Here is a 27,651-nt window from a genome sequence, read left to right on the forward strand (position 1 = left end):
CATCCTTGAATAACATTCCTTTGGGGTTTATTTTAAAAGTAGAACATGTAAAATGTGTGTAATATGGGAATATTAAGCACTGGTAGGGAAAAACTTTGGAAATTTCTGCCCTCATACTTATAGTGAATGCATGTACGTGATCATTTATCACAGGAGCCAAGCAACCATAAGGGCTTATATCTCAAGCAAGTTTGATATTTTTTTTGTAGAATTGAATGGCTGCCAATCAAAATTCCAGCTAAGCCTGGTTTTCTATGGGGATCTTACTCGAAGCAATGTTAGAGAATGAAACAATGATTACGTATCTAATCATTCTTCCATTCTATGCAATATCTATTAATGTTATTGCTTTGTCTTTTAATGTTACTAGTCGCTGAAAGGTGTGAACATATTGAGAAATTTGGTTCACACTGTGGAATATGCTATCATTGCAGTAACACCAAAATGGAAAAGATACGGGTTTAGCTACTTGATCACATATATTATACAAAATTTCCACTGATCTCTTATGTTCTTTCATTGGTCAGTTCCTGCTTTTACTTGTTTTACAATGGTACAGGCTGTACAGATATTAAATCACAATTTACACAATCTGGACATGTTCCAAGTACCTAGGCAAGTTGCTCTGTCCATTTACCTGTAAACTGCTCTGAATACTGAATGCATTGTACAACCTACCAATTCATATATAGAGGAAATAGACTGGGATTACTATGCGCAGATTTTAACAGTGAGAAGGGTGCTTAATATTGCTGCGATCAAAAGATGCACTACTAACAAATCATAAATCAATAACTGGGTTGAGGACTTGTTGGACGATATAATACATTTTATATTTGTAAAGAGAATTTTCTTCAAGGGCATGCTTAACAAAGATATTCTCAAAATACAGCCTCTGGAACTTCTGATTCAGAGCTTTTTAATTCTATTCCGTGTTCTATTTATTTATTTATTTATCTGTCTGTTTATTTAGCTGGTTAGTGGTACAGTATGGAGTAGTCCCTTCTGGCCCTCCAAGCCATTCAGCCCCAGCAACTCCACAACTCTGATTAACCCTCACCTATCACAGGGCAATTTACAATGACCAATTAACCCACTTGGTATGTCTTTGGACTGTGGGAGGAAGGCCCACACATTCGACGGGGAGGAGGGACGGACTCCTTACCGAACAGCAGTGGAATTGAACTCTAAACTCCGGGAATGCCCCAAGCTGTGATAGCATCTTGCTGATCGCTGCTTCTTAAAACCTTATTTATCATGATGCTTTGCAAATCCAGTATAGTTTGTTTCCTTCTTCAATATTTTATGTACATTATATAATGTCGTCTGGATAAATCACTTGAATAATACTCCTCTGTATGATCTTGTGTTCATTTTCAATGTTGTAAACACTATTGCAAGATGGCGGTGTGCAGGGAGGCAGCAGCTACTCCAACTCCCAATAATGCTAGCTTTAAAGTTTTAGATAGTTTCAAAGTTTTTAGTCAAGGATTTCGGTCATCCAAAGCTCCGCGAATACGGCGACACTGAACTCTTAGACAAATTTACAGTTAATCTGCTGGAAGCAGAGTTAATAGCGGTGTTGAACAGACTAGGATTCTACAGTCACCAGACCTAGCGACAGCAACCTCAGCTGAGGAAGCAGCAGACGCAGCCGGTGTGAGGGGTAGCAGAAATATGGCACTAGAGAGCTAACCTGACCAGACTAGTGGTACCATCACTTTTCCTGGCCAACGTCCAATCGTTAGAAAATGTAATGGACTCACTGAGACTGAGAATGAACGTGCATAAAGAGGTGAGAAACTGTTGCATTCTGGTTTTCACCAAGCTGTGGTTAAACAACAACATGCCCGACTCAGTGTCTCAACTCAACACGATGACACTGTCCTACACAGAGAGGATCTCCCTGTTGGGGAAATACAAAGGAGGCAGAATCTGTGTGTAGATTAACAAAGTTTGATGCACAAACCCACCCGTAGTTAGCAGTCACAGTTCTGGGGCAATTGAAAACCTGCTCAAACAACACACATCAAAGTTGCTGGTGAATGCAGCAGGCCAGGCAGCATATCTAGGAAGAGGTACAGTCGACATTTCGGGCCGAGACGCTTCGTCAGGTCTTGGCCCGAAACGTCGACTGTACCTCTTCCTAGAGATGCTGCCTGGCCTGCTGCGTTCACCAGCAACTTCGATGTGTGTTGCTTGAATTTCCAGCATCTGCAGAATTCCTCGTGAATACTCGCTCAGATAGTTTACTGTTGTGTTCATCACCACCACTGTCTACATCTCCCACCGCCCCGCCCCCCCCACAAGCACGAACGCCAAGCACACACGGCGAGAACTTTACAGTATTATCAACTCTCTACAAAACAAGCATCCGGACAGTCTCTTCATAATTGCAGGAGACTTCAATCATGTTAACCTGCAGGGCAGTTTGCCCAAATTCTACTAACGTATTACCATGGCCGCTAGGGGAACAAACAGACTGGACTATATTTATACAAACAGACGTGGTACTTGCAAAACCATCCCATGCCCTCATCTTGTCTTCTCTGACCACATCGCCATAGTGTTAATCCCAGCATACTGACCGCTGCTGAAAATGGGGAAACCATTCAAGAGGACCATCGCTGTATGGCCTAATGAGGCAATCTCTATGCTTCAAGACTGTTTTGAATTGACTAACTAGCAGATGTTCAAAGAGACTGCCAGAGAGAGAGAAAAGACACAAACCTTGAGGAATATGCCTCATCTGTCATCAGCTGCAGCTGCAAGAGCATAGATGACATTGGTACCTCAAGAACGATCGTCTCACATCCCAACCAGAGGTCCTGGCTGATCACAGAGGTGACCTCCCTACTTAAAAGCCTAGGATGCTGCCTTCAAGTCTGGTAACAAAAATGCTCTCAGGACAACCAGCAGCATTAGGCATTAAGAGGGCAAAGGCCACCTACGCACACAAAATTCAGGAATAACTGTCCAATAACGATCCCCACTGTATGTGGCGGGGCACTGACTACGCAAAAAAAACAATGTCAACTGTACCAGTAACACCTACGTCCCTGACACTCCAAACAACTTTACTGCACTTTTTGATGCATGCAAGACAATGCCGGCCTCAAAAGTTACCCCCGTCGGGTGATCAGCCACTGTCTGTAAGAGCAGCAGGCACGAGAAGGACTCCGCATCCGGGCCAGGTAACATCCCAGGCTGAGTACTCGGGAGTGTGCACACCAGCTCACTGATGTCTTTACAGACATATTCAACACTTCACTCATCCAGGCTGCTGTCCCCACATGCTTCAAATCAGTCGCCATCATCCCTGTACTAAAGGACTCTACGCCTTCAGAACTGAACGACTGCTGCTCTGTGGCAATTTCATCAAATCATCATGAAGTGTTTTGAACAGCTGATAATGGCACATATCAAAAAATCCATTCTTATCTCATTCTTACCTAGGAGGGAGGAGAAGATGGCGATGCGACACAGCGCGCACGGCCGTTCCGAATGAGTATCGATTATATGTAACTAAGGGGCTGTGCACAATCCGGATTTGATGGAGGCAGCCGTGAGAAGCGCAGAGGAACACCTGGAGTAACTTCTGAAATGCCTGCTTCACTGCTGTTGCTACTGCGCGATCGAAAATCTCCGGAGAAGAAGGCCCCAAATCCTCGGCTTTGCATATCGCCTGTTGCCAGGGCTGAGGTCGGAACGCTCAGCAGATATGGTGCTCAGTGCTCGGTGTCGGAGAGGTGGTCGGAGGCTCGGAGTTTTTGGACGGACTCAGAGTTGGACTGTGGTTGGATGCTTCCAGGATGCTGCATCAGCAAGTTGGCGGCGCTGGAGGTTTACCGTCTGCATGAGATGATGGGACTTTCGAGAGAATTTGAGACTATTACCGTGCCATGGTTTGTTCTTATCAAATTAAGGTATTGTTTGCACTGTTGTAACTATATGTTATAATTATGTGGTTTTTGTTAGCTTTTAAGTAAGTTTGTCATGTGTTTCCATGATATCATTCTGGAAAAACATTGTATCATTTCTTAATGCATGCATTACTAAATGACAATAAAAGGGGACTGCGTGTCCTCATAATCTAATCTAATCTAATTGGACACTCACCCCATTATGATTACCAACAGAACAACTCTATGACATGCACCTGGCCCTGACACACCTAGAAAACAAGGTCACTTATGTCAGAAGGTTGTTTCTGGATTTCAGTTCGGCGTTCAACACTGTTGTCCCACAGACCTTGGTGAGCAAGCTTTTACTCCTCAGTCTAAACACGCCACTGTGCAACTGAGTGTTGGACTTCCTAACCCAAAGACCTCGGATAGTAAGGATGCACAACCGCTCTTCTCTCCCCATCATGCTCAACACGGGTGACCCCAGGGCTGTGTGCTGAGCCCACTGCTGTACACTCAACTCACACACGACTACACGGCCAAACACCCAAGCAATCACATTGTCAATTTCACCGATGACATGACTGTGGTGGGGCTCATCACCAAAAACGATGAGATAGCCTACAGTGAGGAGGTGGAATAACTCAGGGCCTGGTGCCAGGCAAATAACCTCTTCCTTAAGGTCAACAAGTCAAAGGAGGTGGCTTTTGACTTCAAAAGAACTCACACCACTCATACCTCTCCATAATGTGGGTGGCATAGCAGTGGAAACTGCAAGCTGTTTCAAACTCCTGGGAATGCGCATCACACACGACCTCGCATGGTCCCAGAAAACATCCTACACAGCCAAGGAAGCTCAGCAATGCTCCTATATTCTGGGAGGAGGCTGAGGAGAACTGGATTTTGCAATCCGTATGTCATTCTACAGATGTACAGTAGAGAGCATCCTAACAAGCTGCAGCCCTGCTTGGTACAGAAACTAAACTGGATAAATGGCGGCAGAAACAAGAGAAAATCTGCAGGTACTGGCAATCAACACAACACACATAAAACGCTGGAGGCAGCATCTATGGAAAAAAGTACAGTCGACGTTTCAGGGTGACTCTCCAGTTTGGCACGACTGGAGAAATAAAGCCAAGGAGTCGGAATTAAAAGGTGGGGGGAGGGGAGAGTAAAACACAAGGTACTTGGTGAAACTGGGAGGTGGGGGGGATGAAGTAAAGAGCTGGGAATTTAATTGGTGAAAGAGATACAGGGCTAGAGATATTTGACTCCTTCGGCTTGTTGATCGTAAGGAAGAGGTTATTTGCCTGGCACCAGGCCTCGAGTTTTTCCACCTCCTCTCTGTAGGCTATCTCATCATTTTTGGTGATAAGAGAGGACAGGAGGAAAGAAAAGGGGGAGGAGCACCAGAGGGAGGTGGTGGGTGGGCAAGGAGATAGGTGAGAGAGGGAAAAAGGGCTGGGGAATGGTGGAGAAGGGTGGGGAGCATTATCGGAAATTCGAGAAATGAATGTTCATGCCACCAGGTTGGAGGCTACCCAAACGGAATTTTCCAACCTGAGTGTGGCCTCATTGGGATAGTAGAGCAGGCCATGGAGTGACATATCAGAATGGGAGTGGGAAGAGAAATTGGAATGGGTGATCCCACTGGGAGATCCCACTCCTTCTGACAGATGGAGCGTAGATGCTCAACGAAGCGGTCTCCCAATCTACGTCGGGCAGTACCGGACACAGTATATGATCCCAGCCGACTCACAGGTGAAGTGTTGCCTCACCTGGAAGGACTGTTTGGGGCCCTGAATGGTAGTGAGAGAGGAGGTGTAGGGGCAGGTGAAGCACTTGTTCCGTTTGCAAGGATAATGTCAGGAAGGAGATCAGTGAGGAGGAACGAATGGACAAGGGAGTTGTGTAGGGAGTGATCCCTGCGGAAAGCAGCAATTGGGGGGAGGGAAAGATGTGCTTGGTGGTGGGATCCCATCAGAAATGGCGGATGTTGAGGAGAATTATGTGCTGGACACAGAGGCTAGTGGGGTGGTAGGTGAGTTCAAAAGGAACCCTATCTCTGGTAGGGCTCCGGGAGGATGGGGTAAGAGCAGACATGCTTGAAATGGAAAAGATGCAGTTGAGGCAGCATTGATGGTCGAGGAAGGGAAGCCCCTTTCTTTGAAAAAGGAGGATATCTCCTTCATTCTGGAATAAAAAGCCTTATCCTGAGAGCGGATGCGGCAGAGATGGAGGAATTGAGAGAAGGAGATGGCATTTTTACAAGTAACAGGGTGAAAGGAGGTATAGTCCAGGTAGCTGTGAGAGTCCGTGGGTTTATAACCGTGAGAAAAGGGCCAATAACATCATGAAGGATTTCCCAAGTAAGTAAGGGTGATCAACATCTCCACCACTGCTTTATTATTTCCTGTCATTCACCTTGCGTACAGCTTTGTGTCACTTTGTGGACATACAATAAAACTATGTACAGTACATAAGCTATCTTGGGTATTTAGATTTGTTACATTTTTAAAAATTATTAATGTGTTCTTTATCTTCTTTATCTTTTTGTGGTGGTGCATCGGATCTGGAGTAACAATTATTTTGTTATCCTTTGCATTTGTGTACAAGAAATGACATTAAACGATCTTGAATGTCAAATATTGCAATTGCCCATAAAGCAGGACTGCCAAACTTGTTTTTCGGGTCTTACAGTTACATCTTGAGGGCTTTGTTTATCAGAGAAAAGGTACCATGTGACCACGAGGAACAGTTTTTAGATTGGCTGGCTCCAGTGACATGGTCCTTCTTTTTGGATGGTGAATATTTTTATGTACATTGTGGAGATTACAGCAGGTGACTTTGGTTATGTAGGTAATAATCTACAAGATCAGACTCATCGCTGTCTGTGTAGAGAACACGATCAATTTCCATTCCAATGGATTTAATGGATGAAAATCAAGTAACTGGTATAAGGGGCAACCAACTCCACTAGTGTTCATTTGAAAGTCCATCCTCATTTGTTCAGGCTGATATACTGGAGTATGATGAGAAGGATAGGAGCAAACATCACTCACTTTTTCCCTCTTCTAAAGTCTTGGATTTTTCATTCCATGTCCTTCCATTTTCCTTTCTACACAATGCGTCTCTGTTATTACTTGCACACTCTTCCTATTTTCCTTGTTTAGTTAATCTTCCTGGAAATGAACCACTGTGTGCTGGGCAGAGTTAACCTAGGAGCGCGGCTAGCATCTGCTGCAGGCACCACAGAGCACAGGGTGTGGCAGGATCATTGGTAAAATAAGAGTCTCTGTTGTGGTTGATAACCTCATGAGAGCTTTTCAGCAAAAGCCCAGGTGTGCCAATTTTTTGAGTAAGAGAGGCTGGATGCCGGATTCATTTTGTATGATGGTGGGATATTAAAAATCAGAAGGTGGATTAGGTAAATTTATGAGTGGGTTTCTGGGCTAATAAATTCATCAGCTATATTAATTAGTGATAATATTTCAATAAACCAGATTAATTTATTTATCACATGTACATCGAAAATTACAGTGAAATACAAACACAACGTAAGGATGTGCTGGCAAGCTCACAAGTGTCGCCACACATTCTGGCACCAAAACAGTATGCCCAGCATGTTGAGTTGTGTTTCATAAAGCAGTATATTTTTGCCATATTTACTTTCAAATCATGTTTATCTAAATAGGCATCATAAGGGAAGTGCATGAAGCATAAAACGAGATATGTAAACACAGGAGTCATGTTTATTAGCATTCACTTGTTCCAAACTGTGTGCAGTCACATAGAGGAAAGCAGGAAAATAAGTGTTCCCCAATACTAATCTAACAAAATCCAACAAATTTCTTTGTTCCTTTGCCTGACCTCTGCAACAAAACAACAATTTTCATTTATCATTCTCACCAAAGTATCTCAGGATTTAATGCCTTTAAATTTGGTGATGAGATTGGTTGGAAAGAAAAGTAACCTCCAATACACGGACAGTGCAGGTGTATTTTTTGTCTTTGAAACATTTTAACTGCTATAGATTTTAAACAGAATTGTTGCTCAGGCGACTCAGGATTCTCTGCACAATTCTAAGACGTAGGCAAATTTAATGATTGAAAATATGCTAAGTTGAGACATTCCAACTGTTGCGTTGTTTGAATGTATATCTTATGAAAGGACTGAAAAGACTGCTTTTAGGTTGAAGATTGAACTGTATAAAGGAACAGAAGTCATTCCATTGGAATTGATTCAAGAGAGGCATAAATATTCAGCAAGTTTCTTTTCTAGTTAGTGTCATCAGATGTATTCTCTTATACAGCTTTAAGTACAAAAGAAAACAAACTTATAAAATATTCATTCAAAATTAGGCTACATCTTTGATGATGTTTTGGCCAATTTGTGAACTTGTGTTGGTTTATCACTATGGTAACTTAAAAAAAAATAATGAAAACTGAAGCCATTCAGCATAACCTCAGGTCAGAAGAATGCATGACAAAAAATCTGATTTATAAAATTTTGTAGCTCCATTAAAGTAAAATAATATTGAAATCTCACTTGATCTTTAATTTGATTAATAGCATTTATTCATTTCATACAGGGATTCCCAACTGAGGTCCATGGACTCCTTGCTTAAAGGTATTGGTCCGTGGCATAAAAAAGTTTGGGAACCCCTGTTCTAGAAAATATAGTAAAGTTAAATTTTGTAGATGTTGAAAATGTAAAATAAATGGAAAAAGCTGGAAACACTCAAGAAGCTAAGCAGCATATGTAAAGAGAGCGACAATAAAACAGCATTGTTGTTGTCGATCAATGACTACTGTAGCAGCAACTTCAGGAGCACAGGAAGGTGACTTTTGCATTTGCTACATTTTAGATGAAATAATAGACCATGTCCTTTTCTGCCTACACTGGTGAAAATAAAAGATTGCATGTCAGAGGAGGCTAGCGATGCTGTCCCTGATGTCATGATAATTACTCACCCTTTCAATCAATACCAATGTTACAATAGTGGTAATATTCCAAAAATCTGCTTTACTAAGTGTGAAATTCTGACAACATGAAAGATATTTTATAAATACAAATTCTTAGTTTTTATATTAAGAGCTTAAGGGTTAGACTGCAATATATTGAAACTAATTTCAAGATATTGTCAGCACTCACCATCATCATCATCATCAGGTGCCGTGCCCAGTTTGAGCTTTGACTGCCATGGCCCACACACTCCTGTTTCAGGTCAAGTGGATCAATTCACTGGTATTCATTTCCAATTCTCTGGCTGCTGTCTCCAGCACTCACCACTGCACACATTGATCAATGCTTCTTCACACTGATTCATTCAAAATAACAAAAAAATTCAAAATATCTTGGATTGCTTATTTCTGTTCCCCCCTAAGCACTGAACAAGTAATCTTACTAATTAAACTCTGCACTAGTTTTACCATTTTTATGACAGAAAGCAAAGTATTCTATACATTGCAAGCAAAAAGGGATATGTTGCAAAAAATATTCCTTTATGTAATGGGTTAAATCATGTCTGCATCCAGTTTGGGATCTGTAGATTCTTGAAAAATTGCATGACTCCCAACTAACCCCCATCTTATCTAAATGTTACTCAGCTTTCTTTTATGTTTAACAGTCAGGAAGTAGGTTTTTCATATGCCATTTTTTTAAATAATTCATTCTTGGCATACACTTCAAAGTCATTAGAACTTGTTAGTATTACTACAGTTTATGTATGAAGAATTTGGTTTTGCCAGTGCAGTCAGATATGCACTGATCTAATTTGCAGGCACTTTGTTTTTTTTTAAGCAGAAGACATTCCAATTAAAGTTTATTTTGTACTTTGAAGAAATAGTTTTGAAGCCAGTCTAAATCAACAAGAAAATGTACTGAGAGAAGCTAATTGGTCACTTTGGTCACATTGCTTTTGTTAAAACAGATTAACACTCAGTGGGCACTTTCTTAGGTACACCTGTAGCATGGTTGCCTTAGAATGTTACAGTTACATTAACCAGTAAGTTGCCAGCTGTAATATAAGTAATAGCATTCTTGCTTCTGAGTGGGGAGATTATGGTCCCACATCAACTTGGGAACATGCATTCAATGGACACTTTATTAGGTACATCTGTAAATCTGCTCATTAATGCAAATATCTAATCAGTCAATCGTATGGCAGCAACTCAATGCATAAAAGCATACAGATGTTATCAAGAGGTTCATTTGTTGTTCAGACCAAACATAAGAATGGGGAAGAAATGTGATCTAAGTGACTTTGACCGTGGATGATTGTGGTGCCATACTTGGTGGTTTGAGTGTTTCAGATATTGCTGACCTCCTGGCACTTTAATCCACAACAGTCTCTAGAGGTTACTGAGAATGGTGTGAAAAACAAAAGACATCCAGTGAGTGGCAGTTCAGTGGGTGAAAATGCCTTGTTATTGAGGGAGTTCAGAGGAGAATGGCAAGACTAGTTCAAGCTGACAGGAAGGTGACAGTAACAATTTCTGAGCTGTCCAAAGAGTGACTTTCACCAAGTTGATGGGCTTCCAGTAGTACTTAATGCCTGTTTCAGTGTCTGTCCCTGGGAGCAGCCCGCAGATCAGGTAGACCTCTGATACGCAGCTGCTGGTGATAAACCATGACATAGACCCTTGCATCCATCTTCACATCCTCTTCGCACATCTGCATTCTGCAAAGAGGTGGGTGACCACATTTTCCCCACCACATCCATCCCGAGGGTAGCACACATTGGGGATGATATGTTGTCTATACAGGAAGGCTCTGACTGGCGGGGTCCCTCTCACTGCCAGTAAAATGAGGTATTGGTGCTTGTTGGTCAGATCTGCTGATGAATGAGGCATTCTGTCAGATGGTTTGGACCATTTACTCAGGGAACAAACCCACAGAATCCTTAGTTCTTGCAGTTTGTACAGTATGTTCCATGCTGAACAGTGCCTGATGGACTTGTGGTCAAAGGTATTTATTTGGAAGTGCTCTTCCATGAAGGGCAGGTAGTGGGGCAATGTCCAGCTGATTAGGGCTTTGCAAGATAGCAAGCCAAGCCTTTATTATTCCACAACACCAGGGACAAGTAGAACCTCAGCACACAGTGACACCTAGTGCCCACATAACTTAGATCCACACACAAAGCTGGTCACCTGGAAGTACAGTTTGGGGCCCTGAATGGAGGTGAGGGTGGAGAGAGTGGGAAAGTGTAGCATTTCTGTCATTTGTAGGCATACATGCCAGAAAGGATACATTGGTGCGGAACGAACGGACAAGGGCATGTTTCCCTGTGGAAAGCAAGGAATTGGGCAGGGTGGCAGTGTGAGATCCTGTTGAAGATGGTGAAAGTTGCGAGAATGATGTGTTTGGATGTGAAGGCTCACGGTGCGGTAGATAGGGCAAGAGGAACTTTATCCTTGTTAAGGAAGATAGGGTGAGTGTTGACCAGGAAATGGAAGAGATGCGGGTGTGGGCAGCATCAGTTGTGGAAGAAGGGAAACCTCATTCTTTGAAAAGGAAAAGGAATAGCATTTTTACAGGACAGTGAAAGGAGATATAGTCAGTATAGCCATGGGTATCAGTAACTTTATTAAAGATGTCAGAAGATGGTTTGTCTCCAGAGATGGAGAGAGGCATTGAGAAACGGGAGAGAAGTGTCAGAAATGAATCAAGTGAATTTAAGGGCAGGGTGGAACTTGGAGGCAAAGTTAGTTAAATTAACGAGCTCAGCACGGGTGTTTGAAACAGCACCAATGTAGTAGTCAATATTACGCAGAAAGAGTTGGGGAACATTACCAGTTAAAGCTTGGAACATGGACTGTTCCACATACCCAACAAAGAAGCAGGCATACCCTGGGTGCGTGTGGGTGCCCATGGTTCCTACCTGAGTTTGGAGAAGGTGGGAGGAGCAGAAGGAGAAATTTGTTGAAGGTGAGGACCATTTCTGACTGATGAAGGAGGGTGCTGGTTGAGGGAACCAGTTGGGTCTTTTGTCAAAAAAGAAGTGAAGAGCTCTAAGGCCTTCTTGATGGGGGATAAGTGAACTATATTAATGGTATCCCAACCATTAATTTGAACTACACTACAGATATCTATGGAGAGCAGTTTGATCCAATTTCTGATTTCCTCTCTAGAACCTAGTTTGGAGAACATATCCATCATGCACATGTGTGATATCCTTCTCATGGTCCACACTGACCAGGCAGGCATCCACCTCTCTGTCCTATCCGTAGCTGATGGTATCCCAGAGTAGTGCAAGGCTGTTACAGGTTTTCTTGCCTGTTACAGCACAGGTTTGATCTGGGTAGATCACCTGTCCCAGAGCAGCTTGACCTGGTTGGCAATAGCCTTGGACAGAATCTTATACTGTAGTTCACAATCAACACTGAAAATTCCTGATCTCCTTCTTCTCCTTCATTTGTTGATGAGGGTAATAAAGCCCTTCCTCATGGAGTCTGACATGCTGCCAGCCAGAAACTTATCTTATACACTTCACCCATCTAGTCCTACAAAGCTGAGTGCAACTCTGCTGCTGAGCCATTGCTTCCAGGGTTTTTGTCTGTGCTAAAAGAACGGATGAAGTGTATACTTTGATGAGCGGAGCTGATTGTTACACTACTTTACATCAACCACAAGGAGCCACCCATCCACCAACTTTAGAGATTAAGTTGTCTCCCCACAACAGGATACCCAACTTGGATGTACAATTATTAATCCCCTCCCTGCACACACCCACCTCCGACACCTCGATGATCACTGGGACCAACATCACAACCACCTTATAGCTACAGAAATGTGGCAGCCAAGAGTCACATCAGCCTTGACCTTGGCAAGTATTTGCAAGGCGTTAATACACCACGTAGTTTCCTTCACAGTCTGTATATTTAGAGATTACAGTTTTATCTCCATAGTTATTGGAGTTCAGGATTCTCAAATAGAGTTAGGCTGAGCGCTTGTGCTCATTGCCTTGGTGAACTGCCACACGGTTTTTGGGCTTGGGTTCAGGGAATGGTCAGCCTCAGGCTGTGGGGTCCACTGTGGTGATGCTGGTAGTGTCACTGGTGGGAGATCAATCTCCGCTCCTTTTTCAACCTCAAGCTCAGGCTGCTCAATATCTCCTCTCAGTGTTGAGGTGCATTCAGTGGTGTGATACTTTCCTTTCTAGTGATGTCAAAACTTTGGAGAAAAATAATAAATAAATAAAATCAGAAAACCCTCAGTAGGACAGGCTTCACCCTTAGGAACAGAAAGAGACTTAATGGTCCTCCTTCCACTGATGATGCTGAATGTTGCCGTCTTTTCTAACATCTGTAGATTTTTTTTACCCAAAGAGTGAATTTCTGTAACTAGCTGCCTCACACAGCCAGACTATGCCTGGATACACCACTCTGCCCCTGTATATGTGCTGGCCCTTTACAATCTCCAGCCTCTTAACAGTAAGCTTGGGAAACTCTTCCTTCCTTTTTGTAAAAATCCATCTGCGTCTATACATGCCACTACATACAAAGATATAAAGAGATTTTTTTTCTCTCTGAATAGACCAAAGAACTCTTATTGAGTTTTTCTTGTAGTGTTATTTGAATTACCACTCTTATAGAGTGTTTATTCTAATAAATTAGTGGCAAGTCAAATAGGCAGGCCCGTGAGTCTTCTGCCTACCCCACTTGACCTGCAAAAACTGATCTAAATAGAAAGCATCATTCTTGTCTATATCTATCAAGTTAATGAAGGAACAATCTTACTACATCAAATTGTATTTGATTAACAGCCATTTAACATGAGCCCCCTCTTCACTGTGTGAGTTTTTGTCCCATTAGAATCATAGTTTTTAAAGGCTCTTTGCCAGGCACTAAACAAAGAGTTCATTGTTATGATCAGTGACCTAATCACATCACCAATTCATTATCTTGAAAACTACACTGAGAAGCTAAAACTAAAATCTGCATCATTTGTAGCTGGCGGCCACTCTGAAATTTCCACTATTATCTCTAATGAGATAGGACAGAAAATGTTGCACTGATCCCAGATGTTGATAAACAAGGCTGATGGTATAATTTAACAAGAGAGCAAATCTGAACTTCGTAGAACTGAATCTGCTGCTGACACTAGGGGAGAATTCAAAGCAAATTACTTCAATAAGCTGGTAACTTTCCAAAGTATCAACATTTTTAATACCTAGTCAATGAGTGAAAAACTCAAAAGAGAAGGGTTAAGGTTCGAAATAAATAGTCAGTGCAGATTTATTTAAACAGTTGTTTTTAATTGTGTTATAATTACTTTCTGAATACAGTACGCTCCTTCCTCTCTAATAGCCATGAACCCAGATGGGGTATAGTTTTGTTACTTTGCCTGCCTTTGTGAGGCTTCTTTTGATAACCTTGGTAATAAATTGTGACATCTGTACATAAGCAACTTCCTGCCAATATTTTATTAGATAGACATCAATATGCAGATTTGCCCATCCCTTTTCCATAAATGCTAAAAACAATTTCAGAACTCCAACTGTTGCCCTAACTATTATGAATATATTCTGTTGATACTGGGTTCTGAGCCTGCATGCTTCTCATCTGCACGTTTTTTTTCGATTACGAGATCACTCAGTCCTCTTTTATTGTCATTTAGAAATGCATGCATGCATTAAGAAATGATACAATGTTTCTCCGGAGTGATATCACAGAAAACAGGACAAACCAAAGACTAACACTGACAGAACCACATAATTATAACATATAGTTACAGCCGTGCAAAACAATACCATATTTTGATGAAGAACAGACCATGGGCACAGTAAAAAAAATTCTCAAAGTTCTGAGTCGATCGACTCCCGAGTCCCCGATAGTGGCGGCAAAAGGAAGAAACTCCCTGCCATAAACCTCCAGGCACCGTCAACTTGCCGATGCCTTGGAAGCAGCCGACACTGAGTCCATCCGTCCGAAAACTCCGAGCTTCCAATCTTCCTCTCCGATACAGCTTCCCGAGCGCCATCCTCTGCCGAGGGCCTTCGACCTCTCCTCGGCTGCTGAAACACGCAAAGCCGAGGATTTCGGGGCCTTCAGCTCCGGAGATTCCGGTTACCACACAGTAGCAGCGGCAGCGAAGCAGGCATTTCAGAAGTTTTCCAGATGTTTCTCTGTTCTCTCACGTCTGTCTCCATCAAATCAGAATTGTGCGCGGTCCCCTACTTGACAGATAACAGATATTCATCACTGGAGAGGCCGCGTGCGCTGTCGTCGCGCCGCCATCTTCTCCCCCCTCCCGGGAGGATTTTCCCGGGAGTTTGTATGGCAATTGACAGTTACTTACTCATTAACTACTAAAGGAACTGTTCTACTCTGTTAAATTAAAGTAGTTCTCCATTGCTAATGACGTCTTCAACCTTAGTTAGGATGGACTTTCATCCAAGGTGAAAGATCAGATTGTCATAAATTTTCAGTGAAAGCAGTTATGATCTGAGTTCCAAACAAGAGAAAATCTGCAGATGCTGGAAATCCAGGCAATACACACAAAATGCTGGAGGAACTCAGCAGGCCAGGCAGCACCTATGGAAAAGAGTAAACAGTCAACGTTTTAGGCCAAGACCCTTCATCAGAACTGAAGAGTCTCAGCCCGAAATGTCGACCGTTTCCATGGATGCTGTCTGGCCTGCTGAGCTCCAACGGTATTTTGTGTGTGTTGCTATGATCTGAGTTCATCTGAATTCCATCCAGCGATTTCTATTGTAGTGTTGAACGAATCACTCATGACCTTTTACTTGTAATCATAAGGAATGACGGGAAGCTGGACTGTGTAGGTTGAGGGCTGAAGAACTGTGTAACTAATATGCAAATCATGCATAGGTTGGTTTGGTTCTGAAAATGATCCTAAAGGCTGATTTATACTTGTGCGTACTGGCTTACACCGTAGCCTACGCAAGTGGGCTACGCCATTGTGAGCATTTATACTTGTGCGTTGGTGTGTCTGCATTGCTCTGCAATTCACCGCCAAAATGCTAGTTGGCGGTGGGGTTTCTATGCCACTGTGTTGAGTTTCTTCATGTTGAAACGCAACACGAAGAAACTCAAACTTCAAACAATGGCGACTGAAACTGAAGGAGAGTGAATTTTCTGTCCTTGTCCGGCCACTGAGAGACATAGATGAGGAAATGCATTTCAAATATTTTCCGATGTCGGCAGGTAGATTTGATGATTTGGTTCATCATCTCCCACCTTTTATTTTGCATCAGTGTACGCACAGTATACTCAGAGACTGGCAATCACCATTTGAGTTTCAGCTTCAGGTGGAAGTCAACAGGCTGTAACAGCTAGCTAAAAACTGGCGTCAAGCACAGGGTCCTCCATAATTTCGGAGGTCTGTAAAACTTTACGGAAAGCATTGAAGCCAGAGTTTCTTCCCTGCCCTTCAGTTGCCCAATGGGAAGCTATTGCAGCGTAGGAGGAAGTACGATGCTACCAAGCGGACCAATCACAGTTGTTGCGGTCTGCGTTGCCGCGACGCGTAGTTACATTTTCGGGGAGTTGCGCATCAGGCTACGGTGTAGGGTACGCGGCTATGCCGTACCTACAGTGTCAATATGACACACAAGTATAAATTGGCCTTTAGACTTAAATACTTCTTGTAGAACTTCTATGAGATGTAAATGCTCCTTTGTTAAAGTGGCCATTTCGTGCATTTACAATTGGTGCAATCACTTGTCTGTGTTTTTAGGAAAATTGTATGCACAGACAAACTAAACCAGGTCTGTTGTTAAATCCTGCGCTGGTTCATCTTCCTAAAATGACATAGGAAATGTGAGATGTATTGATAAAAGGGGCAATATTGGGAAGGGAATATCACAGAGAATTAACCTAGAATCATATGTACGAAAGAGATTACGTTTATGAGTCGATGTTATTGGGTGTTTCTTAAGGCTAAATTCACACTAAATTAGTTTGCTATAAGTCAAATAGTAAAGGTACTGGAAGTCACAAGTAAAAACAATAAATGCCAATGAGGCAGCATCCTTGGAAAGGGAACCAAAGGTGGAAGTAGCTAATGCCGGGAAACATAACTTTAAGGTGATTGGAGGGAAGTATAGGGAGAGATGTCAGAGGTAAGTTTTTTACACAGAGAGTGGTGGGTGTGTGGAACACTCTGTCAGGGATGGCAGTACGGGCAAGTCCATTAGGCATTTAAGGACCTCTTAGGCAGATGGATGATAGAAAACTGGAGGATTGTGCAGGAGGGAAAGGTTAGTTAATCTTAGGCTAACTTCAAAGGTCAGCACAACATAGTAGCCAAAGGGCCTGTAAGACCAGAAGACAGCAACAGAATTAGGCTATTCAGTCCACCGAGTCTGCTCTGCCGTTGCATCCTAACTCATTTATTTTCCCTCTCAACCCCATTCTCCTGCCTTCTCCCCATAATCTTTTTCACCCTGACAAATCAAGAATCTACCTCAACTTCAAATATACTCAGTGATTGGCCTCCACAGTTGTCCATGGCAATGAATTCCACAGATTCTCCACTCTCTGGGTAATGAAATGCCTCCTCATCTCTGTTCTAAATGACATCCTATTCTAAAGCTATGCCCTTTCATCCCAGACTCACTCTTAAGAAACATTCTCTCCACATCCACTCTATCTAGGCCTTTCAATATTCAATAGGTTTCAGTGAGATTCACCCTCATTCTTCTAAACTCCAGCAAGTGCATATCTTGAGCCATCAAACATTCTTCATAAGGTAACTTTTTCATTCTCATAATCATTCTTGTGAACCTCCTTCAGATCCTCTCCAATGCCATCACCTCTTTTCTTAGATAAGGGACCCAGAACTGCTCACAATACTCCGTGTGTTCTGACCAATGTCTTATAAAGCCTCAGCATCACATCCTTGCTTTTATATTCTAATCCTCTTTAAATGAATGTTAACATTGTATTTGCCTTCCTTACCTCTGATTCAACTTGAAGCTATCCTTTAGGGAATCCTGCACAATGACACCCAAGCCCTTTGCACCTCTGATTTTTGCATTTTCTCCCCATTTAGAAAACAATCAATACCCTTTATTCATTCTACCAAAGTGCATGATCGTACATTTCCCTACATTATATTCCATCTGTACTTCTTTGCGCATTCCTCCAAAATGTCTAATTCCTTCCACACACTCCCTGCTACCTCAACACTACCTGCCTCTTCACCTATCTTCATATTGATCTGCAAACTTGGCCATAAAGCCATCAATTCCGTCATTGAAATCATTGGCATATAATGTGAAAAGAAATGGTCCCAATACTGACCCTTGCAGAACACCTTTAGTCACTGGCAGCCAACCAGAAAAGGCCCCCATTATTTCCAGTCTTAGTCTCTTGCCAGTCAGTCAATGCCCTGTCTGTGGTAGTATCTTACCTGTAATACCATGAGCTCTTATCCTGATAAGTAACCTTGTATTCAGCAGCTTGTCAAAGGCCTTGTGAAAATCCAAGTAAACAACATCCACTGGCTTTCCTTTGTCCATCCTGCCTGTTAATCTTGAAAAGAATTCCAACAGATAGTAAGGCAAGATTTCCCCTTAAGGAAACCATGCTAACTTTGCTAACTTTGGCCTTCTTTATCATGTGTCGCCAGGTACTCAGAGACTTCATCCTCAATAATAGACTCCCAACATCATCCCAACCACAAAAGTCAGGCTAACTGGCCTATAATTTTATTTCTTCTATCTCCCTCCCTTTTTCAAGAGTGGAGTGACATTTGCAATTTTCCTGTCCTCTAGAAGAATTCCAGAAGCCAGTGATGCCTCCACAATCTCTTCGGCTACCTCTTAAAATACCCTTGGTGCAGGTGACTTACCTAGCATCAGATCTTTCAGTTTACACTGCCATATGGCCCCTGACAGTTGAATTTCTGTTCTCTACGGTGAAAACTGATGCAGAGTACTTACTAAGTTTGTCAGCCGTTTATTTGTCCCTCTTACTACCTCTTCAGCTTAATTTTCCAGGGTCCAATATCTACTCTTGCCTCTCTTTTACACTTTATATAACTGCAAAATACTTCTGGTATCTTCTTTTATATTATTGGCTAGCTTACCTTCATATTTCATCTTTCCTTTTTTTAAAGTTGCCGTCTGTTGGTTTTCAAAAGCTTCCCAACCCTTTTAAGTTCTCACTAATTTTTTGCTATATTATATGCCCTCTCCTTTGTTTTTGCATCGTTGAATTCCCTTGTCAGCCATGGTTGCCATATCCTCTCTTTAGAGTACTACTTCATTTGTTGATGTATCTATTCTGTGCCTTACAAATTACCCTAGAAAATAAATTCTAGTCATCTGCCATCGTTCCCTTACAATCAATTTTAGTCAGCTCCTCTCTCATGTCTCTGTAATTCCCTTCACTCCACTGTAATACTGATACATCTGACTTTAGCTTCTCCCTCTCAAACTGCATGATGAATTCTATCATATTTTGATCACTGTCTCAAGGGTTCCTTTACCATAAGCTCCCCAATCCAATCTGGTTCATTACACAACACTCAATCCAGAATTGCCTTTCCCCTGATGGGCTCAGCTACCAGCTACTCTGAAAAGCCATCCTGTATGAATTCCAGAAGTTCCCTCTCATGCGAACCAGCACCAGCCTGATTTTTTTCCATCTACCTGCATATTGCAATCCCCATATGACTATCATAATATTGCCCTTATTACAAGCTTTTTCTATTTCTCATTGAAATTTACATCCCATCTCCTGGATACTGTTTATGGGCCAGTATATAACTCTCTTTCTTTCTTTTTAAATCTTTTTATTGAGTAAGTATACAAAAAAGGTAAGCCATATAAACATTAATACAATGTTAAAGTATAATAAAATTCCAAAAGATAACAATACCAAAAAGAAAATACTACAAACAATGTAATTTAAGCATAAGAAACCAAGATAACATAATAGTATACTAGATTTTATATATATCAATGGAAAAAAAAAGAAAAAAAAAACCCCCAAAAAAAAACCCACCGTGCAACTAACTAAAAGCAAAGCAAAGCAATGGGCTAACTTGAAACCAAACAGAGTTAAACTTAAAATCACGTCCTCAATCCCGACCTCCATTAAAACAGTGAAGAAAAAACAAGAAGGGTAAATATTACATTAAATGAAAATATCGAATAAAAGGTCCCCAAATCTGTTCAAATTTAAATGAAGAATCATAAAGGTTATTTCTAATTTTCTCCAGATTCAAACATAAAATCGTCTGAGAAAACCAAAAAAAGGTAGTTGGAGCATTAAGCTCTTTCCAATGTTGTAAAATACATCTTTTCGCCATTAAAGTAAGAAATGCAATCATTCTACGGGCTGAAGGGGAAAGATTACTAGAACTTTTAGGTAGTCCAAAGATAGCAGTAATAGGGTGAGGAGAGATATCTATATTTAATACCTTAGAAATAATATTGAAAATATCTCTCCAAAAAGTTTCCAAAGTAGGGCAAGACCAAAACATATGAGTTAAAGAGGCTATCTGCCCCGAACATCTATCACAGAAAGGATTAATATGCGAGTAAAAACGCGCTAACTTATCTTTGGACATATGTGCTCTATGAACCACTTTAAATTGAATTAGGGAATGTTTAGCACAAATAGAGGAAGTATTAACTAATTGTAAAATCTGCCCCCTATCATCCACAGAAATGGTAAGCCCCAATTCCTGTTCCCAATCTACCCTAATCTTATCAAATGAAGCTTTCCTAAGTTTCATAATAATATTATAAATCATAGCCGATGCACCTTTCTGACATGGATTAAGGTTAATTATCGAATCTAAAATATATATAGGAGGAAGCATTGGAAAGGAAGAAAGTATAGTACTTAGGAAATTTCTAACTTGTAAATATCTAAAAAAATGTATTCTTGATAAGTTATATTTATTAGATAATTGTTCAAAAGACATAAGGGAACCATCTAAAAATAAATCCAAAAACCGTAAAATACCCTTAGTCTTCCAAGTTTGAAAAGCGCGATCCGTAAAAGAGGGAGGAAAAAATATGTTACCTAAAATAGGAATCGCTAACCCGAATTGATTAAGATAAAAAAATTTTCTGAATTGAAACCAAATGCGCAAAGCATATTTAACTATCGGGTTAGAGACCTGCTTAAGGCGTTTCGAATCAAAAGGAAGAGAGGAACCTAAAATAGAACCAAGTGTATAACCCTGAACAGATTGTAATTCCAATGCTACCCATTTAGGAATAGATAGTATGTCCCGGTCAAGTAACCAAAATTTCATATGTCGAATATTAATAGCCCAATAATAAAATCTAAAGTTAGGTAATGCTAAACCTCCATCTCTCTTAGCTTTCTGTAAATGTATTTTACCCAGTCTCGGATTCTTATTCTGCCAAATAAATGAAGAAATTTTAGAGTCAACTTTATCAAAAAAAGATTTAGGAACGAAAATTGGTAATGCCTGAAACACATATAAAAATTTTGGCAAAAAAAACATCTTAACTGCATTAATACGACCAATCAAAGTTAAATATAAGGGAAACCATTTAGATGAAAGTTGAGTAATATGGTCTATTAATGGTAAAAAGTTAGTCTTAAATAAATCTTTATGTTTACAAGTAATTTTAATCCCAAGATATGAAAAGTAATTATTAATCAATTTAAATGGAAATTTATAATATAAGGGAAGATGTTTATTAATCGGAAAAAGTTCACTCTTACTAAGATTTAATTTATAACCTGAGAAAAGACCAAATTGTGCTAATAACTCTAAAACAGCAGGAATGGATCTCTCAGGATTAGAAATATATAAAAGTAAATCATCAGCATAGAGTGATAATTTATGGGACTTTAATCCCCGAGTTATCCCAGTAATATTTGAAGATTCTCGAATAGCAATTGCAAGAGGTTCTAATGCAATATCAAATAATAGGGGACTAAGAGGACAGCCTTGTCGAGTACCACGAAAGAGAGGAAAAAAAGGTGAGTTTAATGAGTTAGTACGAACCGAGGCTACAGGGGAGTGATATAACAGTTTAATCCAGGATATAAATTTCAGGCTAAAATTAAACATTTCAAGCACCTTAAATAAATAAGGCCATTCTACTCTATCAAAAGCTTTCTCGGCATCTAAAGAAATAACACACTCAGGAACATTTTGTGAGGGAGTATAAACGATATTTAACAATGTACGAATATTATAAAAAGAGTAACGACCTTTAATAAAACCCGTTTGGTCTTCCGAAATAATAGAAGGAAGTACTTTTTCTAGTCTATTTGCTAATAACTTAGAAAAGACTTTAGAATCAACATTTAATAAAGATATTGGTCTATAAGATGCACATTGAGCAGGGTCTTTATCCTTCTTTAGTATTAAAGAAATTGATGCTCTATTAAAAGATTCCGGAAGTTTACCAAGTTTCAAAGAAGCCTCAAAAACCTTATAGAGCCAGGGAATCAATAAAGAAGCAAAACATTTATAAAATTCAACGGTAAACCCATCAGGGCCAGGAGCTTTCCCCAGATTCATAGAAAAAATAACATTCTTAATCTCATCCATTGTAATGGAAGTATCTAATAAAGACGACATATCCTGTGAAATCTGAGGAAAGTCTAACTTATCTAGAAAATCATTCATATATTTAGAATCTCGAGGAGACTCTGATTGATATAAAGAAGAATAAAAATCACAAAAGGTATGATTAATCCCCACATGATCCAATATCAATCGATCATTTTGATTATAAATCTGATTGATTTGAGATTTAACATAATTAGATTTCAATTGATTAGCCAGCAGCTTGCCAATTTTATCACTGTGAACATAAAAATCACTTCTTGTTTTCTTTAATTGGTTTACAATCGAGGACGAGAGTAGTAAACTGTGTTCCATTTGAAGTTCAGTTCTTTGTTTGTATAGCTCCTCAGAAGGAGCCATAACATATTTCTTATCAATTTCTTTAATCTTGTCCACAATTGCCATCTCCTCCTGCTTCTGTTTCTTCCTCAAAGCAACGGAATACGAAATAATCTGACCCCGAATATAGGCTTTAAAAGTGTCCCAAAGAGTGTTAACCGAAATATCTTCTGTATGGTTAATTATAAAAAAAAGCTCAATCTGTTCATTCATAAAATTAACAAAGTCCGAGTCCTGAAGCAACAGCGAATTAAAACGCCATTGTCTATTGTTTGGTATATTGGCCATAATTTTAATAGAAAGCTTAAGTGGAGCATGATCCGAAATGGTTATAGAATCATAATCACATTTAATCACTGAAGGAATGAGACGAGAATCAATGAAAAAATAATCAATTCTTGAATAGGAATGATGAACATGTGAAAAGAAGGAAAAATCTTTTTCCTGAGGATGCAGAAAACGCCAAATGTCCGTCGACCCAGAATCAGAAAGGAAAAAATTAATCAAATTTGCAGATTTATTAGGTAAAGTCCGTAAAGGAGCCGAACGGTCCAAAGCTGGAGATAAACAGGTATTAAGATCTCCGCCCCAAATCAATGAAAACTCGTTCAAATTCGGAAACTGATCAAACAATGATTTATAAAATTCCGGACAATCCATATTAGGAGCATAAACATTAACCAAAACTACTTTTTTATTAAATAGTAAACCACTAACCAATAAAAATCTACCATTCGGATCAGAGATAATATCCTGTTGTATAAAAGTAACTGAGGAGTCTATAAAAATAGAGACGCCTCGAATCTTAGCATTGGAGTTCGAATGAAATTGTTGTCCCTTCCAGAATTTGAAAAAACGTAGTCTGTCCCCCCTCCGTACATGGGTCTCTTGTAAAAATAAAATTTGTGCTTTAAGTCTCCGGAACACTTTAAAAACTTTTTTCCTTTTAATAGGATGATTAAGACCATTAGTATTCCAGGAGACAAAATTAATAATAGACTCCATAAATCCTAAAGTCAACCCATAACAAGGAGGATTGACAATAGGCGCGACCCACAAACCCGGAGAGGAAACAGAACATACAAAAGATACCGGGGAAAAGGACGCAACCAATACTTCAATAATGTATATAGCCCAAAGAGAAACAAACTAAAACGTGAAGCCCCTCCCACCACCCCCCACCCCAAGACCCCAAGGCGAAATCTAAAGCAGACCCGCCAGAAAGAAGCAAGCGCTAAAACTACCCCCATGACTTCCGGCATACGCTCCCTAAAAAAAAGGTATAAATATGAAAAGGATCAGCTAATTGTAAAACAGTAAAAAAATAAGTAAAAAAAAGTTAGCTCAATTAAAATACACACAGAACAGAACAAAAGCCGGAAAGTATATATTAAAAAAAAACCACAATAAACCTCAAACTCATGAATAGACACAGCAACAAAAAAAATAGGATTATTAACATAAAATGATTATAAAAAGCAAAACAGAATAAAATTTAAAAAAAACTACAAAATTTAAGGCCGCACAGGAAATACGTAAGATGACAAAAGGGAAGTAACCACCCAGAATCCCCTGGGAAAAGAAAGAAATGACGCAGTTAAAAAGAAAGTTTAGCAGCCATATTAAGAAATCGAAAGTAAACTTTTCTGCCCAAATAGGGCACAGAAAAGTTAAGACCAACCAATTCACAGTCTCCGATCAACGGAGAAAATTAAAAAAAGGCAATTAAGATGTTGAAGATGAAAGTTGATCCAGATAACTCTGGGCATCCGATGGAGAATCAAAAAAACGAAGGGCTCCATCTAACATGCGAATCCTTAGACGTGCAGGGTACAGCAGCGCTGGTCTTAAATCCATCTTATAGAATTCCGACATCACGGATCTGTAACGGACCCGTTGGTCCCAGATTGGTTTACTGAAATCTTCCACGAATCGGAACTTAAGATCCGAAAAATCAATGAAACCTTTAGATCGAGCGAATCGAAACAGTCTCTCCTTGTCTTGAAAGTAATGAAAACGTAAGATAACATGCCTAGGTCTATCTGACCTAGACGAGTATGATGGGATTCTGTGAACACGATCCAGTAGCGGTGGTTGGTCAGGAAATACAGTAGGGAATGCATCTTTTAAAAGTTGGGAGAAATATTTCATAGGGTTGTTAGCTTCCACGGCTTCCCTGACGCCAATCATTCGTAAATTCTGCCGTCGCATTCTAGATTCCAAGTCAGAGTTTTTAAAAGTCAAAAAGTCAAGTTTCTTCTTCATTACATTAATTGTTTCTTCGACTTTCCCCATCTTAAGCTCACTTTGTTGCGCGGATTTTTGAAGATCAGATATAGCCGACTGATGTTCCGCAATACATGTTTGCATCTTATCAATTAAATCGGCAATTTTCTGGAACTTAGTTGAGATTTCCGTATGAATCAGGTCTTTAACAAAGCCCATAATTTCTGTACGAATCATCTCCCTAACAGAGGTTGAAATTTCCCTCTGAATTAACTCCGATATCGCTTTCAAAGTCACCGGTGATTCAGTCGGAGGGAGATCCGTAGCTTTCGGTTTAACCGGAGGTTTACCATCCTTGCCGTCTTTCCCGTTCTTAGACATAGCCGATCTCAGTATCATCCAATTGTCAGAGAATTCAGTTTAATTCAAAGTATTGTAAAAATTGATGCCTTAATAGTTAATTAAAGTATAGCTGACCATAGAGAGAAAAAACTCAGAGGTAATGGAGCGAGTCAAGAACGCGACTTCACTCCATGAGCGCTACCGGAAGTCTATATATAACTCTCATCAGAGTCCTTTTAACCTTGCAGTTTCTTGTCTCTGCCCAAAAGGATCCTACATCTACTGATCCTACATCACCTCTTTCTAAGGATTTCATTTCATTTTTTTTACCAGCAGAGCCACCCCACCCATCTGCCTACATGCCTGTCCTCTCGATACAATGTGTATCCTTGTATGTTAAACTCCCAATTATGATCTTCTTTTGGCCATAACTCAGTGATACCCACAACGTCATCTATGCCAATCTCTAACTGCGTTACAAGATCCACCTTATTGTGTGCATTCAAATATAACACCTTCAATCCTGTATTCATCACCCTTTTTGATTTTGCCCCCATGTTACACTTCAAGTCATCCCACTACAATTTTGTCCTATCATTTGCTTGTCTATCCTCACAGTCTCATTACACACTGCATCGAGTTGTATACCAATTGTCCCATCCTCAGCCCTATCACTCCTGATCCCATCTTTTTGCCAAATTAGTTTAAACTCTACCCAGAGCTCTAGCAAACCCACCCACAGTGATATTAGTTCCCCCTTGGGTTCAGATATAACCTGCCCTTTTTCTGCAGGTCATACATTCCCCAGAAGAGATCCTAATGATCCGGAAATCTGAAACCTTGCCTCCTGCATCACTTCCTCAGCCACACATTCATCTGTACTATCATCCTATTTGAGCCCTAACTAGCGTATAGTACTAGGAGTAATCCAAAGATTACTACCTTGATGGTCCTGTTCTTCAGCCTCTTCCTATACTCTCTGTGCAGGACCCCTCCTCCCTCTTTCTACTTACATCATTGGTGCCAAGGTGCACCACAACCTCTGGCTGTTCATCTGCCCTCTTGAGAATCTTCTGCTGCCACTCTGAAATATTCTGGATCCTAGCACCTGGGAAGCAACACACCATTCTGGCTGTCTGGCCCCTGAACTATTGAGTCTTCTATCACTATCACTCTACCTGATTTCACCCTTCACTGCTGATCCTCAGAGCCAGCCAGTGTCACTGGCCTGCATGCTGCTGTTGTGGTCTGATATGTCATCCCCTCCAGCAGTTTCCAAAGGAGTGTTCTTGTTGCTGGGGGAAATTGCCACTGGGGAGTCCTGTACTAACTGCTTATTCCCCTTTCTTCTCCTAGTGATCAACCACCTACTGTCTGAAGCCTGCATTCTGGGTGTGACCACCTCAGTAAAAAGTCTCATCTATGAGTTTTTCATCCTCGCAGATAGTCCTGGTTAAATCCAGTCCCAGCTCAAGTTCCTTGATCTTTTCAATCAGGAGTTGAATTTGGGTGGACCATACAGATGTAGTCATCAGGGAGAATGTTAGGTACCCTGAAATCTCACATCTTTCCCATCAGTGGAGGGCCGTTCCACTGCCTGAACTATCATCCTGCTTACACTTGTTATACCTCTAACTTCTAAAGCTTAAGTCCTAGTCTCCGCCTGTTCTCATCCAAGACAGTTAAATCACAGTCAGTCCGCTCTAACACTAGCCCTGTTGTGTCAAAGCCTGACTTCTCTAACACTGTCGCACTCCAACAATGGCCGCTCCTTTTACAACTCACTATCTTTTTTTTGGCCCCTGCCGATTGCCTAAAAGATTGTGATGATTACATTCCTCCAAAGAGGCTGAGCTCTTTTTAAACCTTGTGCAACCTCGCCAACAAGTGACCTTGCACAATGATTGCATCCCGCCAAAATACTCCAGAAAGGCCTTGAGCTCTTTTTAAACCTCGCGCAGTCTCACCTCTCACGGCCCCACGAATGAATTTATCACGGTGATTGCATATTGCTAAAAAGTTCAGAGAGGCCCCAAGTTCTTTTTAAACCTCGTGCAGCCTCACCAATAAAGAAACTCCTGCAATGATTGCAGCTCACCACCATGCTGCAATGTTCTATACTTAACCAGAGTTGATGTTTCATGTTGACGACTCTTCAGTAGAACTGGAAAAAAGAAAAAAGAAGTTGCTTCATCTCCCCTCACTGCAATTGAAACTTAACTTGTCTTCTCTCTTTCCCATTTCCAACAAGGTTCTTTGGAAATATTAGCTCTGTTTCTCTTTCCACAGTTGCTGTCTGACC

The 27,651-nt window shown here is 40.7% G+C and overlaps 1 protein-coding gene across 1 annotated transcript in view; it reads left to right on the forward strand.

Annotated features, from left to right (window-relative positions):
• LOC134349029 (tumor necrosis factor receptor superfamily member 19-like) overlaps window positions 1-27,651 on the forward strand; it is a 97,622-nt gene that overhangs the window by 15,391 nt on the left and 54,580 nt on the right.

The sequence above is a fragment of the Mobula hypostoma genome, chromosome 7 (genome assembly GCF_963921235.1).
Source record: "Mobula hypostoma chromosome 7, sMobHyp1.1, whole genome shotgun sequence".
NCBI classification, from domain to species: domain Eukaryota; kingdom Metazoa; phylum Chordata; class Chondrichthyes; order Myliobatiformes; family Myliobatidae; genus Mobula; species Mobula hypostoma.